General features: G+C 41.2%; 1 protein-coding gene across 1 annotated transcript in view; it reads right to left on the bottom strand.

The window, feature by feature from the left end:
• CPQ (carboxypeptidase Q) overlaps positions 1-16,532 on the bottom strand; it is a 459,208-nt gene extending 442,676 nt beyond the window's left edge. Inside the window, exon 1 of the mRNA XM_066578371.1 lies at positions 16,515-16,532. The gene's annotated coding sequence lies outside the window, so the exon portion shown is untranslated. The remainder of the gene's footprint in view (positions 1-16,514) is intronic.
• Positions 16,533-17,448: the final 916 nt, after the last annotated feature.

Below are 17,448 nucleotides of genomic sequence, written 5' to 3'. Positions count from 1 at the left end.
TGCTTGGATAAGACAGTTACTCGAGAGAGCATTGCTCTTATCCAGTAACTACATTCTCGTCTGAGCAGACTTGGGGGGGGGGGGGCGGCGGGGGGTAGTGGGGGTAGGAGAGAGAGATCTCTCTCACTCCCCCCCCCACTTACCCCCCTCCACCCCGAGCCTGCTCGGACGAGAATGCAGTTACTCGAGAAGAGCGATGCTCGCTCGAGTAACTGTCTTATCCGTGCGTGCTCGCTCATCTCTACTCACAGTCCATTTAACTAGTCAAGGAAAGTTCTGACAACTTTAAGGCTGGGTTCACACAGGGCTGATTCCCATCGGAAATCTCGCGGTTTGGCCGCAGCAAAAACCGCGAGATTTCCACCGGGAGAACCGCCACGGTTTAAGCCGCGGCGGCTTTGAAGCAGCCCGGCCGCTTGCTTTTCCGTTGCGGCCAGCGCTCCCATAGAGGAGAGCGCGGCCGCGACGAAAATAAACAAAAAACGAAAGGTAAATAGACATGCTGCATCTTCTGAAACCGCGGCTGTGGCGGCTGCCGGATTTACCGCAGTGGATTGGCCGTCCCGTGTGAACGAGGTTTCTGAGAAATCTCGTCCACATGGCTGGCCAATCCCGAGATTAGCGGCTGTGGGCGGCTTTGCCGCGGCCAAATGCCGCGCGGCGAAGCCGCGGCAAATCCGCCCTGTGTGAACCCAGCCTAAGGCCTCCTGCACACTGGTGGATTCACATTGCAAAATCCGTAGCAGGATTCTGCCTCCGGATTTTACAGCAAATCTAGCCCATAGCATGCTATGAGAAAACACGATTTCCTGCCCATGAGCGGAAATCGATTGAAGTCACTGGAAGCCGTTTGTCCCACGGCCATTCTGCACGGTCATCATCATTGCAGAATGGCCGCAGGAGCCGCGTCATCACCATAGCGACGGCACGGCGTCCTATATACTGCGCATGTGCTGGCTGGCACATTCGCAACAGAGGAGAAGACTGGCGGAGAGGTAAGCTGGAGTCACTGGCCCGGGCACCGGGTCAAACTCTGCTGCGGGAATCCCACATGCGAGGTCCGATCCGCCATGTGCAAGCGGCCTAAGCTGAAGTTTTGTTGCTGTGTGCATCATGGCCTCTACTTTATAATGAATGGATATTAGGTAAGTGTAGGAGAAATGTACGTTGTTTACCAACATCATGTTGTAATATCATTATTCTACAATCCTAATATTTGCTTCTCCTGTAGGTGGTCACCCGTTGTGCTCTTCGTAGATGTCTTAATCATTATTTTCATATCGTTGGCAAATGTGTTTTGATCATTTACGCTTCTTTTGGTTGCATTATGTAAATTCCTGCCGAGATACAAATGATTGTCATTATTTGCTTCTTTATGCTGTCGTCTGTACAAACATATTTCATACTGAGCTTTCACCTCCGTCTCCACTAAAAATGCGAACAGCTTTCTACAGAATGATTGACATTGCTTAACATGCAATCAGTAAAATGCCATTAATTTATGGGTTAGAGGTTAATGTGAATTTAGTATTCTCTTCAGTCACATAGGTTACTTTATCTGCTGTAATACAGGCTTGAGAGGTTTCTATCACATTGTGGGCCAAATTGACTGGTTAACATTCATCAGTATGTTTCCCATAAGAGACATGCAACCAAGTTATAGATGCTAGAACATTAAAGGTAGGCTTTTCCCCTAAAGAAGTACAATGGTAGGCAAGGGTGTAAGCACAACAATAGCAAGCCTTGCACTTTTTATGGAGCCCAGCTGCTGATGCGGGTCACCTTATCCTCTTGCACCCTAAGGTAAACTAAGCGGTCTTCCTAGTATATAAACTGTAATAATCAGGTTGCTGCAATAACCAAGGAAAGAATCATCGTGACGGCACAGTTCACCTATAGCACCCATCTTCTGGATAAGGCACTTGACTCGCTCCTGGTCATAAGTGCAAGAGTAATAGATAAGTATAGTCAGACAAGCCCAAGGTCAAGTAACAGAGATTTTAGGGGCCCTGTGACAACAGATCAAAATAATATTCATTTGACAAAATTGTTTCCAAAAGATAGGAAAAAATGAATTATCTCAGAGACAGTAAAACTTTACATCATATATGGTATATAGAAAATACTGTATTAATGTAATCTACCCCTTTGGTTTTAGGAAAAAGTTCTGTTCAGTTTGCTGGTTCCAGTTCCATTTTTCAGGCAGCCACCGTCTTTGGAATACCAGAGCAGCTATAGTGCATTGGTAGTGTTACGACTACTAATGGACTGTAGCTGCTCTTTGATTGGCCAGTGCTGCTCACATAATCACAGACTACTTCACAGCATCTATTAGAATGCTAGAAAATGGCGGCAGCCATCGCGACTGCTCAAAAACGATGCAGCAAACCAGCAGAATGGAGGGGCCAGGAAGAGAAGATAAAGTACAGGTAAGACACCACTCCAACCTCCAGTTTTGGGAAACAATTTTGTCCTGAAATTGGATGGTTGCTTTAACAACTTGAAGTACATAAACCATAGACATGAGGTTCACATTACAGTTCTGCTCTTTAAAGCTCATCTTCTGTCAGCTGTCAGTTTCTAAAAGATTGTGGTGCAACCTACGTATATGTAATGCACAGTAGTGATTGTCCTCTCCATCTAGCAGCGGACGTGCACGCTACATGACTTAGTTCAATGATATCCCACAAGAGTGCACACATGAGAAACCTTGAGAAACTAAACTTTCTGTGAGTTAGTGTGCCGCAAGTTCCCGCCAACTCCAGGTCCTAGTAGAATATTCGTGATTAGAAGCTTTGAGAGCATCCACATCCTGGTTGATAAAATGAAAAACATATTAGGAGATCATGTGAAAGGGGGACGGCCTGAGATTTTAATTGCCTAGGAGCCTCTACAGGGTCTAATCCGGCACTGATTGGAGTAAGCATGAGTGTAGTCATATAAGCCATGGGTCATGTAACGGTGTGCAGCCAAAATCAGGATGCAGTACAGAGGGAAATCCAACAGTTAGCTTCAAGGTCAGGTTCCAACACAAAGCATAAAGCAAGCCAGAGTATAAAATACCTACAACTAGCACAGAGGCCATTGTATTGCCATTTTAAAAAACAGCGCCTCTATCTATACATCGCGCAACACCTCAACCAGCCCCACCATAATTAATTTCATTGGTGCCTAGAGAGATGATGAGACAGCGCTAGTGCACAGGTGAGTACACAACACATACTAGATATGTGTGGACCAAGGACGTCACTGTCAGAGGCTATGGGTCCAGTAACTCACTCCATTGTTAAGTGAGGGCCACTTAACGAAGATGGTGTTACCTACTCGCACTAGAAAAAAGGTGTGACAGTGAATAATGAAATTCTAAGAAATAAGACCCAAAGACTGAAAAACTATCAAAATAATTTGTGGCTGACAGTGGTCATGGTAGTGTGAGGACATGTAATGAGTTTTACACACAATAGTTATACCATTCAATATACGTTCTTCAGATTTCCTTTTCTGTCAAATAAACTGAATGATGAATATTGTAATAATAGGAAAATAATATATTATTTATGCTTCCTTAATGGCATTGAGTATAAAATTCAGAACTCGCGGGGAGAGGAGAAATCTATTCCAGCTCATGGATGGCTTATATTTCTGTGTAGGTACCCAGACGGCTTGACATGTGCCTAATGTATGAAGAGTGTACCTATTGTAGACATGCAAAGGGTGAAGTTGAGGATGGAGTATACCTCCCTCCCAGGCTTTTAGTCTGGACGGGGTAGCGCTCCAGTTCATAGCTTCACCCTAGTTCTCTGGAAGCCCAGTTGTAGGCCCTGACTTCATTACTGGAGCATAAAAGGCTGCAGCTCCAGGAAGTCAGGGCCTGACAGCCTGAGGAGAAACCCCCTGAGCACTTGGATAGTGCAAACTACATTTGTCTGCTGTATAGACTTGAGGACCCTGCGAGGTACCTCTGGGACTTTAAAGCACACTTTTTCTTGTTTGCTGTGTTTGGAAATAAAGACTGCCGTGAGCAGTCTGAAAGTTGTTCGATATTATTATAACAGCTCTAGAAAAGCGTTTTTCCACTTTGTCTCCCATTGACTCCTCTGAGTTGTTTTAGAAGGTCCACCACTTACTATAACCTTATAACTACTGTAAAAAGATGAGCAGAGCCAACAGGACATGAATAGGCATGGCATATCTCTAGTGCTTGTCATGTCCATTCAGACTAGTTAACATTCTTTCAAGCAAATTCGGAAATGGAAGACGGGGATTGGCTGACATGTACAATGCTGGAAACTACCTAAAAGCTAGACAGTAGGGACAAGGGAATAGCCAGAGGCAAGAACCTAGAACCTCTCCCTAAATAAGCCCTAACTAATCCTGCTGGACAAGTGGTGCAACTGTCCTGAAGGAGGCAACCCTGCAGCTAGAACTTAACTTGTCACCCTACAATGTCCTTCAGTCTGAAACAGAGCAAAATGTAGTACAAAAGGACAGGACGAGAATGGGCAGAAAATAACACAGCCAAGAATCAAAGCACAAAGATAACCAAACACAGTTCCAGAGAGACAGACAGACAGGGGAGAGAAAAGTACAAAGCTAATACTTATGGCTGCATTCCCACGAATGTATATCGGCTCGGTTTTCACGCCGAGCCGATATACGTCGTCCTCATCTGCAGGGGGGGAGGATGGAAGAGCCAGGAGCAGGAACTGAGCTCCCGCCCCCTCTCTGCCTCCTCTCCGCCCCTCTGCACTATTTGCAATGAAAGGAGGCGGAACGGGGCGGGGCTAAGTTGCGAGAATTAGCCCCTCCCCTGGCCCACCTCTCTCCATTGCAAATAGTGCAGAGGGGCGGAGAGGAGGCAGAGAGGGGGTGGGAGCTCAGTTCCTGCTCCTGGCTCTTCCATCCCCCCCCCCGCAGATGAGGATGACGTATATCGGCTCGGTGTGAAAACCGAGCCGATGTATGTTCGTGTGAATGCAGCCTAAAAGGTACAAAAGGAGTACTCAGAGGCTTAAGGACAAATACCTGTAACCACTGAACAATACCTGTAAATCACATGAGTTACTGGCATCCTCTGTCAACAAGCATCTGAATAAGTACCCCAAGAGAAACACTGATAGGCTGATTAAGCTGTTTGCTCAGTCAGCCGATCGGCACCAACACAGAAGGGGAAAGTTTCTCCCATGGTGTTCGTTTGCTAAATGACACCATGCATGCACCATTGTGCTCATTATGTGACCCATGCCTGCACCCAAGCATCATCAGCGCCGTGATAGTACCGATGCTTTTTCCCAATGATTAGCCCTATATAGTCAGTAATTATTCTGTCAGAAAGAAATTAAGTGGTGAATATCTTTATTTTCACCTCTGACCCACAGAAATACACAGGGAGAACTTCAGCACAAAGTCTTTGCATAGAGGAGCACAGATCTCAGTGGCAGCATAGAAGAATTTATCTCTTTCCTAATGTCGAAATAGTTTGATGAGAGAGTTGTAGTAATTGTATATAATGCAATTTCCCACCATCTATGTGTGAACATGAATTATCTTGGCTTGCCACTTAAGGCAACATTCTTTCCCACACTTATAACAATGTCAGTTCCCATTTCAAGGAAATATTTTCTGTATTTTTGTCTCTCTGTCTATGAAATATCTTCTAACATTTTAGAATAAGGGATTTTGTGCTCGAGACCAAAGAATGGACGGTAGGAGAATTCTAATATATCTAAACTATTTATCTTCCCAACTCCATGATGTACAGTACTAAGCAAACGTCTTAGGCAAGTGTGGAGAAATACTGCAAAGTAAGAATGCTATCAAAAATAGAAGTTTTAGGGTGGTTTCACAACTGCATAGGTATTGCATTCGGGGAGCAGGAAAGGGGAATCTCTACAGCCAAACGGTTCCATCTGTGAACGGAACAGAAAAGAGCTTGGTAGACCCTATTGACTATAATGGGGTCCGCCTGCTTCCCGCCCAACTGACCGACTTTTGGACAGAAGAAAAAGTGATAGAAGCAGCGCTTTTCCTCCCAGTTTTTTTCAGCCGGATCTGTGCCATAACTTCCGCCACAGATGTGAAACTGGCCTAAATAGTTTATTTTTGTTAACTATCAAAAAGCAAAGTGAAATGTAAATCAAATCAATATGTGGTGTGTATATGAGATGTGACTAGGGCCTTAAGACCTTATAACATCACAGATCACGCAGATTTTCACTGGAGCACCAAACAGGCACATTTGGTGGCTCTGGCTTCTATGTGAAAAAGTGAGGTTGGAGGGTAAACTTGAAAAAAATCTCAGAAAACCCTTTTAATATATTATACATGAAATAACTTGTTTTCTACAGATATCTACATTTACGTTACCATCTTTCCCTCTTGCACTTTCCATATTTTCTGAGAACATTTATATAACCTTTTAAAAAAAGAATCTCTTTGTGCGCTATAAAGATTACCTATAATGGCATGCATGCTGTTTCCAAACTGCGTTAATTGCTAACTTTCCCCATCGTTGTGTTAATGTAAATATCCCCATGCCTTTCCATTAAGACCAAATCTATTACTAAAACCTTTAACTGTGAAAATATTAGATTGAACACAGTATCCAGATTCACTGACTTCGCTAGATGACGTTATTTAAAAGGAATATACAGTAACTTCAGAAATCACAACCTAAATGTTACAAGATTTGTTAATTATTGTGCTCCTCTGTAAAGCCAAACTCTGTATAGACTATATAATGTTACTGGGCATCACTCTCCCATCTGTATATTTTGACACCAGATTTAGAAATGTTGTGGAACGGTTTCTCTGGACCGTTAAGGAAATACAACTTTTTACGTCTTGAGACACTGGTAGATATATGGCTGCCCAATGAAACAAACAAGACCAGGAAAACGTTTCTAGTTAACTTACTATGCAGTTTAGTTCCCTCTGTGAGCATTGTAGTTAAAATGCAGGGTTAGTAACCAATTAGAATATTCAGACCCTGGTACTAGCAACTGCAAAGGATAGAGGAGAGCAGTATAATCCATGTTGACATTCTACATAATTCATGGCATCTACATGTCAAGGACTATCCATTAACACTAAAAGCAAATGTCTACTCCCATTGAGGGGTGGTAGAAGCTCTCTTGGTGCCCAAGACAGTGGTTCCTGAATCACCCTTGCTCCTGATTTCAGTATCACACCATAGCTATCATTCATTTAGTTGCCCATGCCTCCTCCTTCCTCGTTAATCTCCAGCATTATAATTTCATATTTTCATTTACCCCAATTTCCTCAAACATATGTAATTCTCAATGCTGGTGTTATAGCAAACCAATATTTGCTATATGATATGCTATTGGCGCCCAAATTCAATGTTAGAGGTAAGCTGAGCTCAGGAGAATAACTATCACCACATCAACTCTTTGCATCATCAAATTTATCTGTTTATTGAGTGACAGGCAACAGTTTATATAGGGTCACATGTTCAATTACAATAATTCAAATCTATTATAATTGATTTGCCACTATTGGTCAAAGAAACAAACAAAATATAAATATACAAGATAAGGAATTTAACATCTAAAATGCCTACCAAATGCACGCAGGCGCAAAGTTGACCATACATGATTACCTTCTTGGAACAGTAAATCTAAACAATAATTGTTTAGAGAAAGACAGGAGAACAGAGCACACAATGACCCGAGACATTCTAGGGCCTTGGAATGTTCTAATCATTGACATCCCTTCTTATTCTTTAATACATTTTAGCAAATCTTGTTAATGAAAAAGTCAAAATCATTGACACAGAAGATGGCTACTTGCTCACAAAATGGCTACGCATAGGATAGAACATGGTGTCATATTCATTTCACTAACACTGGGATGATTAGCCAGCCTACCACTTATCTGTAGTGGGATCCACTGGATTCCTTTAGCTCCTCTCCTGGCTTCATCTCTCTCATCTCTTATACATGATATATGTACAGATAGGACCTATTTTAACTTGATTGTGATAGCATGGTGCAGAAAGTTATCTTATCTTAACCCATTAAAAAGCTATTGTTCTCTTAACACAACACATTGTAAAGTAATTACCCTGATAGTATGTCACACCGTGCTATCACATCCTGTTAAAAGTCAACCTAAAGAAAGACCCATCTGTACATATACACTGATTGACCACTTTTCTTAGAGATCCTGCCCCTTCCACAAATATAGTTTCTTTCTATGGAAAATTATACTCATGACCCCGAAGAGCAGCATAAAATCAAGTGACAAGTTTTCCGTGGATCAGTTTCAGTGTGAACCCACATTAGAATAGGAAAATTAAGCGATCCGAGTGACTTCAAAACAGGTATAATCATTGGTCATCTAGACTAGACAGGCACGGTATTTCAAAAACTGTCAACCTTTTAGGGCTTTCTCATGCAACGTTGTGGAGAGTGTACCGAGAATAGTGTGAACAAGGAAAATATCCAGCAAAAGGGGATCCTGCGGACATAAAGAACTCATCGACAAAAGGAGTCAGAGGAGGATGTTAGGAATCATTCTGATGAACAGGTGGGGCACAGTCAAGCAAATTTCACTCAAATGTGTCCGAATGCACAACTCTTCATCCCTTAGTGTGGATAGGCTATAACAGCAGATGACCAGTTCCAGCACCATTGATGTCTGAGAGAAACAGAAATTAGCAACTCTAGTGGGCAAAAGAGTGCATAAAGTGGGTCATTTAGTAGTGGAAAAACATTGCCTGGTCAGAAGTCAAATCTTTATGGCACCCTGCTGATAAGAGGATCAGAATTTCATGTGAGCAGCATGAATCTATGAACCCTTCCTGTCAGCTGTTCTGAGAATTTCAGCACCTCCATCTAATTTGCAGAAACTGTAAGAAGCTATACTGTCCTCCTGGGCCAATATTCCAGTAGAACGATTTCAATACCTGGTGGAATATATGCCATGATATATGCTTATCCCAGGCATGCTTGAATTAATTTATTGTTGATTTTCCAACCACCTCTGCTGGAAGTTTCTTCTGAGTACCTACTACTCTTTAAATAAATTAATACTTCCTGACATCACTTGTTTTTATTTCTCCTGTAACTAATCTCAGACTGTACCCCCTTGTTCTACTGTTACTTCCCTCCTAAATCTTATTTATACCTTTAACATCTATAAAGGTTTCAGTCATTTTCCCTCTATCCCTTCTTTCATCAATGGTGTACAAATTAAGTTCTTTTAAGTCTTTCCTGATACGTTTTGTCCTTGAGACCTTCCACCATTTTTATAACCCATCTTTGGACTTGTTCTAGTTTATCAATGTCTTTCTGTAGAGGAGGCCTCCAGCCCTGAACCCGATATTCCAGATATGGTCTCACCACAGGGGAATCACAATCTCCCTCTTTCTACTGGTTATACCTCTAACTATGCAGCCGAGCATCCTACTTACTTTTGTGGAGTCCACAGTGTGAGGAGGCAGCATTTTGAAGTCATCAGCAATCAAAACTTCTTAAATCCTTCTTTTCTGAAGTCCTGGATAACACAGAACAACCAATATGATACTCAGTCTGAGCATTTCTTCTCCCCAAGTGCTTTATTTTACATTTGCAAACATTGCATTGCAGTTTCCATTGTTTTAACCATTTATCCAGTTAAACTAAATTGTTCTTCATTTTGCAGACACCACCAGGAGTGTCAAGCCTATTACATACTTTTGTGTCATCAGCAGACAGACCTTACTTATTAAACCTCCTCCTAAGTCACTTACCAACATTTTAAAAAGAACAGAACCCGGAAGAGACCCTTGTGGTCACCACTTATAACTCATCCCTGTTCAGAATTGACTCTTAACAATAGCTTCTGTGCTGGTTCAAGGAAAATCAATTTTTGACTCATTGACCCAATCTCCAGTATAAAAACAGTAAAAAAAAAAAGCTGGACTAAGTAAATCCAAATTGATATAATTTCAAAATGGAAACATTAAAAAAAATGATACTGAAAGCATCACATTTAGAGATGAGCGAGCGTATTCGCTAAGGCAAACTACTCTCGAGCGAGTAGTGCCTTATGCGAGTACCTGCTCGCTCGTCTCTACGGCGGGGGAGAGCGGTGAGTCGCGGGAGTTAGCAGGAAGGAGCAGGGGGAGGGGGGAGAGTGAGAGAGAGATCTCCCCCCCGTTCCTCCCCGCTCTCCCCCGCTCCCCTCCGGAACCCGAATCTTTAGAGACGAGCGGGCAGGTACTCGCATAAGGCACTACTCGCTCGAGTAATTTGCCTTAGTGAGTACGCTCGCTCATCTCTAATCACATTGTATAAGGGTGTCCAAAGCCTTTTTTCTGGGTAAAATTACCATTACAACTTTTTAGTGATTTTTTTCCTCTTTGGTTCCAATAAAATAAGTGACAATATAAAAGTAATCTAAATGATATTGAGGAAGCCTGCTAAAAGCATCACACAAGTCATATTACTTATTGCCTAACAATACTTGTCTATCACGCAGGCCGTTATTACGCCCACTTGCCCCATGTAATTATATGTAACAGGAACTTGAAATCTTTAATAATATTATTTCATTTCCAAGGTAAAGCGTCTGTCTCCGTAGTTGGAATCCGTAGTTTTAGGCTTTATTTATTTATTTTTTTAAACAGCAATTGAATTTAGTTACACATAACTAGAGTATAGAGTAGCAGAATTTAAGATCTCCAAAGGAACGAAAAAGAAAATCAAAAGGAAACTTTTTTTTGGCTTCTTAAATCAAACTGAGAATGTTCAGCTCGCATGTATGTGACAGGAATTACAAGCATCTGTCGTGGAAGGTTAACAAACAATTATGCAAATTTTCCCATCATACAGGGGCTGGCTAGCAGCTTTGTGACCAGCATGAGGTGGACATTGTTATTTTGTGGCCCGGATTCATTTGTATCTCTCAAAACTTTTTGTGCTGAAAGCACTAGAAAAGAAAAATATATAAAATGTGATATTTACTTGAAACACAGCGATTGCAAAATACCCCAACTTACAATTCTAAAAAATAAAAAAAAACACCACCACAAAAATACAAAAACTTAAAAAGTAATCTAAACATAATCCTATAAATTACTATACAGCCTATAGAAAAACAATGACCCATCCCATTGGGCAGATCTCAGGCTCTTAACCCCTTGCGGTTCGCATATCCTTTGCTCGAGTCATCATACTATTAAGAAACAGTGATGGTATGAGCCAAGGAGCTGTGCCAGCACCATCACTTGCATACCTCTGCTGTATTATATAGCAGAACCCGGGGGTAATGGCCATGATCAAGGATAACTCCAATCCCAGCCTCTTCACTTTTACAATGCTGTGGTCAGTGCCGACCATGACATCTAAGGGATTTATAAGGAGGCGGCTCCGTCTGTGACCACATCAGCCCCCTGCAGTGCAATCCTTGAGGACTGATGGATTCCTGTAGCAGCCAGTGGCATAACGGTGCCCTTAAGGCCTGCCATGGCTGTCAAGGTAAAAGAATAGAAATAATTTGCTGCAATACAGAAGTATTACATGAGCAATCACAGGATCGTATGTTCAAGTCCCTACTGGGGCATAGGAAAAAAAAACGTAAAAGAAAATACATAATAGTTATTGACGTGCCTGTAGCGACCCATGCAATAAAACAAATATTATTTAGCCCACATTAAACACTGTAAAAAGAATTATTTTCATCTGCCTGCTAGAAATTGAAGAAGTGATCAAAAGTCATATGTACCCTAAAATGATAAAAATGAAAAGTACAAGTAGTCGTGCAAAAAATAATCACTCACATAGCTCAGTGAATGGAAAAGTGAACTTTAAACGTGGAGATAAAAAGGCACCAAATACCATTGTGTCCTTAAGCACCAAACTAGTCCGCATTTTTATAGGTAAACTGTGATACGAGAGAGTAAAGACCATCCCAATATTGTTGGACTCCATAGATAAAGCATTAAAATGCACCTCGCCCCATTGCCAATTCTGAAAGCTCTTCTTGGGAGTGCATTAATCTCAGCATGTGTGTACAGGCGCATTATATATATATATATATATATTATATATATACACACACATACACACACAGGATAGTCTAGTGACTTACAGGGGTTGGCAGAGGTAAACCTTGAAGCTTATAGACGCCAATGCAAAATCTGTTGCAAAGTCCTACAAATTACATGTTGCAGTCCTCTTAGGCGGACCGGCTGAGGAGCCCCATTAGTTACTGGGGAAGGGGGGAAGGGGGCAGGTGCTATTGGAACCTATAAATCTTCTATGGTTCTGTCCCCAGTGGTTGGTACAGTTAACTTGTATGCAGGATAGTTGTGATAGAACTTTTTATTTTTTGCTGTGATGACCCCATCTTGTTTGCCAATTTCAATAAAAGGTAGTTGTATAGCAGGAAAAAAAAAGGCGGTGTTTGACGTTGGCTTTGATAGACCTTCCCAAATATCTAAAAGGAATTCTGGCTTGTATACTCTTTTAGCATGCACATGATGTATTCAACTTCTGCTCACTACATATCACCTACATTCAATGGTAGTCTTAAGGCCGTGAGGAATGTGAAAACAGCTATTCACATGATCAAGAACATATATCAGTGTCACCCTAGTAAAGGAAATTATGCAAAAGCTTTTTTCCCCATCTACGGCCACTTCTGTGTGTGATGCCATTAAAATGATAAAATGTTCCATTGACACAATTGTTATGGAGATTTACCAAGTTTTGTGCAAGTAATTGAGCATTTATATATCATTTACTTCCCCACTTAGTTATATCTGTATATCTATATTTCTGGAAGAGCTGGGGGTGGGGGGACTTGATGGACTACCAACAAGCAATCTGTCTGGTTGAGGGATGGGTGGGCTGTATCCCAGTATAAATTAGTTAGAGGTTTAAGTATTCTATGTTTGGAGGTTTTAAACTTTTTTTTTTTTTTATAGATAACCATGATGAAATTCAAGTTCTGTTTATTTCTAACAATTGTTTTTCAGGGTAGCTTTCCAAGCATTTGCGGTGGTGTTTTTTTATTTTGTAAGATTAAAAAACATGTCCGAGAGAAGTCTAATGGGAAAAATACCAGAAAACACGTCATACTCAGGGGATACTGCACTTTGAAAAAAATAAAGAATAAATAAATTATATATATACACACGCATAAACAATGTACAAAGTCAACTTGTTGAGTTGTGCAATTTAAACTTCACTTTAAACTTGAAAGTAACATCTGGTCACAAAGTAAGCCACTAATAAAAAAATGCTGCAAAATGCTATGTGAAAGCAGGTTAAGGCCAGTTTCCCATGAGCGTTCGACAGGCACATAAATGCCTGCTTAAAAGGATCTGTGATGTCTTATTTTAGAAAGTTCTTGTATTTCCTGTGAAAAAAAAAGTATTCTGCAGCACCTTGTCTTATAAGTTATAACAACTTTACAGTGTGTTGTTCCTCTGATATTCTTTCTGCAAATATAGAAGGGCTCACACACACGAACGTGTATTCGGTCCATGTGCCATCCTTGTATTTCATGGACGCCACATAGACCCATTATAGCCACTTAGGCTATGCACGTGGTCATTTTTTCATGCACATCATGTTATCACAGACTAGAATCGGACATTCAATGTGCACCACAAGCAGGTCTTGCACAACACGTGTGTGCTGTGCAACGACAGTTGCGTCCAAGAATGTTGGGTACATCTCTCATACGCTCGTGTGCTAAAGCCCTAGGGGAGCATTCACACAGGGTACTTACTGTCCAGATTCTTTGTATGGAAGTAGTATGGACAGTGTAAAATCACATTAATTGTATTGGGGTATTCAGATGAGCATTTTATTTCATCCACTGACTGGTCGTGTGAAAAAAATCACAGCATATCTTAATTTGGTCCATAATTACGGACTGAACTTGTCCATCAAAGTCAATGGGATTGCATAAAAATCCAGCAAATATGGAGTTGCTTGTGTTAGCACTGTGTTTTTACGCATGTTGCAGATGGTGGGTAAGAACATAGTGACATCAATTGGGCCTTCCTGGGTGAAAAAAAGCAGGGAATACAGATAGACCATGCCCGCAGAAAAAGCACATACATGCAGTGAAAAGAGTGGGATTGTCATGCACCGAAATTGCATTAGAACAGAAGTAATTTTAGGGCTTGTTCACATTGTGGATATATTCCATCGTTTGATTTCAGTCCAGCATTTCTGGTTTCCGTATTGTTCGGCTCACGGGATGAACGGAGGTAGATTGAACCCATTAACCATCTTGTACTCAAGCACTTTCATGCACAAAATAGCGCAGCATGAAGCACTGTTTAACCCTCAATCACTAAACAGTCTCACAGACCCTCTCACCGGGCAATCTTTGCGGGATCGTTTCGATACTGTAATCTTGAGGAGGGATTTTAAAAGCAAGTATCAAAGATGTTTTAAAAATGAGAAGTACTTGCCACAACACTTTAATAAAATTCCATGAGAGATTCCATGCATTTCACCCCACCATAAACCTGACATTAAGCTACTCATATAAAGAAATCAACTTTTTGGACACCACCATAAAAATTTTAAACAACTCAATACAAACATCCCTATACTGGAAACCGATAGATCGGCCAACATACCTCAGATGGGACAGATTCCACCCTAAACACATCAAAAAGTTGATAATTTACAGCCAGTTTATCAGATACAACTGGATCTGCTCCAACCCAACAGAGAGGAACATTTGTACCATCTTAAAAGGACATTTTTAAAATCAGGGCTACCATCCCACCTCAATTGATGACCAAATCACCAGAGCTACCAGGATATCCAGAAATCAGCTACTCCAATACACAGAGAAGGAAACAATTGTGTACCTTTAGTAGTGACCTTCAATCTGCAGATAGAGGTACTAAGGAAAACTGCAAAGAAACCATCATACCCTACACAAGGATGACTTCTGAAAACCATATTCCCGCACCCTCCACTTCTGTGTTACATGCAACTGCCAAATTTGGGGAATTTTGGAATCAGGAGTGCATTGCCCTCTGATACACAAAAAGGAACTTATCCCTGCAATGTAAGAAGCTGCAAGACCTGTTCACATGTACTGACAACGGAGAGGATATGGATCTCCAACACACAGCAGGACTATAAGATCCCGGGGACATTCACATGTTCCACGTCTGATGTTGTGTACCTGATCCTGTGCAGTAAATATCCTGTTAGGGGCCTTTATGTTGGAGAAACAGGACAGAAACTGAAAGCCAGGATGAGATCTCATTGCCACACAATTAAACAGAGAAAGACAGAATTACCTGTGGCCGAGCACTTTTCTAGTCATGGACACGACCTAGAGCATATGAGGGCTATGATACTGAAGGGCGGTTTCAAGTCACAAAGCCATAGAAGAATTTGGGAATATAAATTTATAACAACTTTTGGCACTTTGAATAGTGGGTTAAATTCTTCACAAGGATTCATGCGTGACTGGGAGGTATAAGACATCTATAGCACAGATAACACTGCTGGCCTGGTCCCTCCCAACAATAATTCAGGAACCATAAAACTTTTACTCCCTTATCAGTGTCTAGTTAAAAAAGTTTGTTTGCTGTTGCAGTATTCCTTTAAGTGCAAACCAATCACATCCTTGTCTGTGCCTTGTCAGAAGTATGTGTGTATAAATATTCATGCCACGGATCTAGTTAATTTAAGCCGGAAGTAGAACCCTGCGTTGGTTTAACATCATGTATTTTTGTTAGCCATTAAAAGGTATCATATCTACAAGATTACCTGGTTTCTCTTGCTGAGAACAATCACATTTTGCTCTACTGGCTAACACTGTACCAATTTCCTCCCCCCCATTAACACTTTTAAAGCACAAACAAAATTAGTGCATTTTGTCTATACCAGAAGCACAGGATGACCAAGTTCTTATGCTACTCCTGCAGCAAGGACATTTCTGGCAAACATACTGTTCCAGTTTGCAATGACCACAAGGAATAAGTTTATTTAGTTTGATGGCCATTTTTAGGTAAATTTAATAAAAATCCGTTCATATGTTATTTTCACTAATACGATAAATAAAATATTGAAGTTTAATTTTGTTACACTATCCCTACATATTAGTACCAGACTAACTCGAAAATACGTTTAGAGCTCTATGGTTAGGTTCTGGAGTTTTACGGAAAGCTACTCCAGATGGAACCTCTGACTCAGAAGTGATTGACCCTCACTCTGCATTCCTAGGTGTGGCTCTTTTCTTTACTGCATAGGACAATTGGCTACCTATACCAAATATACTGTAGATGTATTCTGTAGCCTTAGATTGTTGGCAAATATATTTCCTGGACCTGTAAAGCCCATAACGCCGTCATAAAAATGGGATTTTCCACTTTAACTCACATATGAGTTTTTACCATATACATGTGTAAAACTCCCCATTTCATCTAACTGCAGATGTTAAAGTTCACACTATATGGTTAATCTACCTCACCGCTTAATAAATAAAAATCAATGCTTCTCAGTTTTTGCAGTGGGTCTTACCAGTGAGGTACCGCCCAACTGTTGATGAGGCACAGCGGGGTAGGCAGTTTTACTTGGAAGAAGTCCTGCTCCAGATAGTAACCTATGCCAGCTGACGCAGGGCCAACTACCAGACGACCTGTAGTAGATTTTTTATAAAAAGTCATATGGAAAATCCCATTAAATCAACTTGGTGAAGCATTCAGGTTGCCAGGTGTCACTGAATGTCTCCCTACTCCGAGCCCACAGTCCATCCATTATGTTTTCAGCACTGGGCCGATTCCTTTTTGTTCCTTTGCAAGCTTCATCATCTCATGTTGTGAAAGAATGAGAAAAATGTAGGCATCCGTCATCGGTGCGCATGAAATATTAGCAGGGGCATGGCAGACTTTGTCTTGGCAATATCAAGAATGCTTGGGTTGAAAGAAAGGCGTAATGTTTAATGAAGCCGTTTCCTTGTCTATGTTATTTGAAGACTTGAATTTCACTGGTTCATCTGCAAGTCAACGTCTTTTTAAGCCTTCAGTTTTGTGCTGTGCTTCATTTTTGCATAATGATTATTTTAATTGATGGGCCTCTACACATCCAGCCATAACTTATGTTCACATGAATGCTTTTTTTTTCTTCCTTTTACAATATTTATAGCCTGGTGGGCTCAACTCGTGTATACCTTTAAGTAATGCAGTCACCATCTAGTCAAATACAAGTTCTACACTACAAGTCTGGCTCCACACAGGTGAGAAAATCATGTGAATATGAAACCAGTGATTTCCTTTCCTTGTCTATCCAGCTCCTTACTATCATAAAGGCTTCTTAAAACCACAACTTGCCTCTGCATACTCTTCCCCCATCCTACAGCTATACACCATGCCCCTCCCAATGTCCCACCAGATGATCCTCTAGTCCCTGCTGCCAAACCTCCAGCCACCGTAAAAATAGTCCTCATACTCGCACA

Source organism: Eleutherodactylus coqui, chromosome 9 (assembly GCF_035609145.1).
Source record: "Eleutherodactylus coqui strain aEleCoq1 chromosome 9, aEleCoq1.hap1, whole genome shotgun sequence".
Taxonomy (NCBI): Eukaryota; Metazoa; Chordata; class Amphibia; order Anura; family Eleutherodactylidae; genus Eleutherodactylus; species Eleutherodactylus coqui.
The sequence above is the reverse complement of the archived record's forward strand: the minus strand, read 5'-3'. Positions and strand labels throughout refer to the sequence as shown.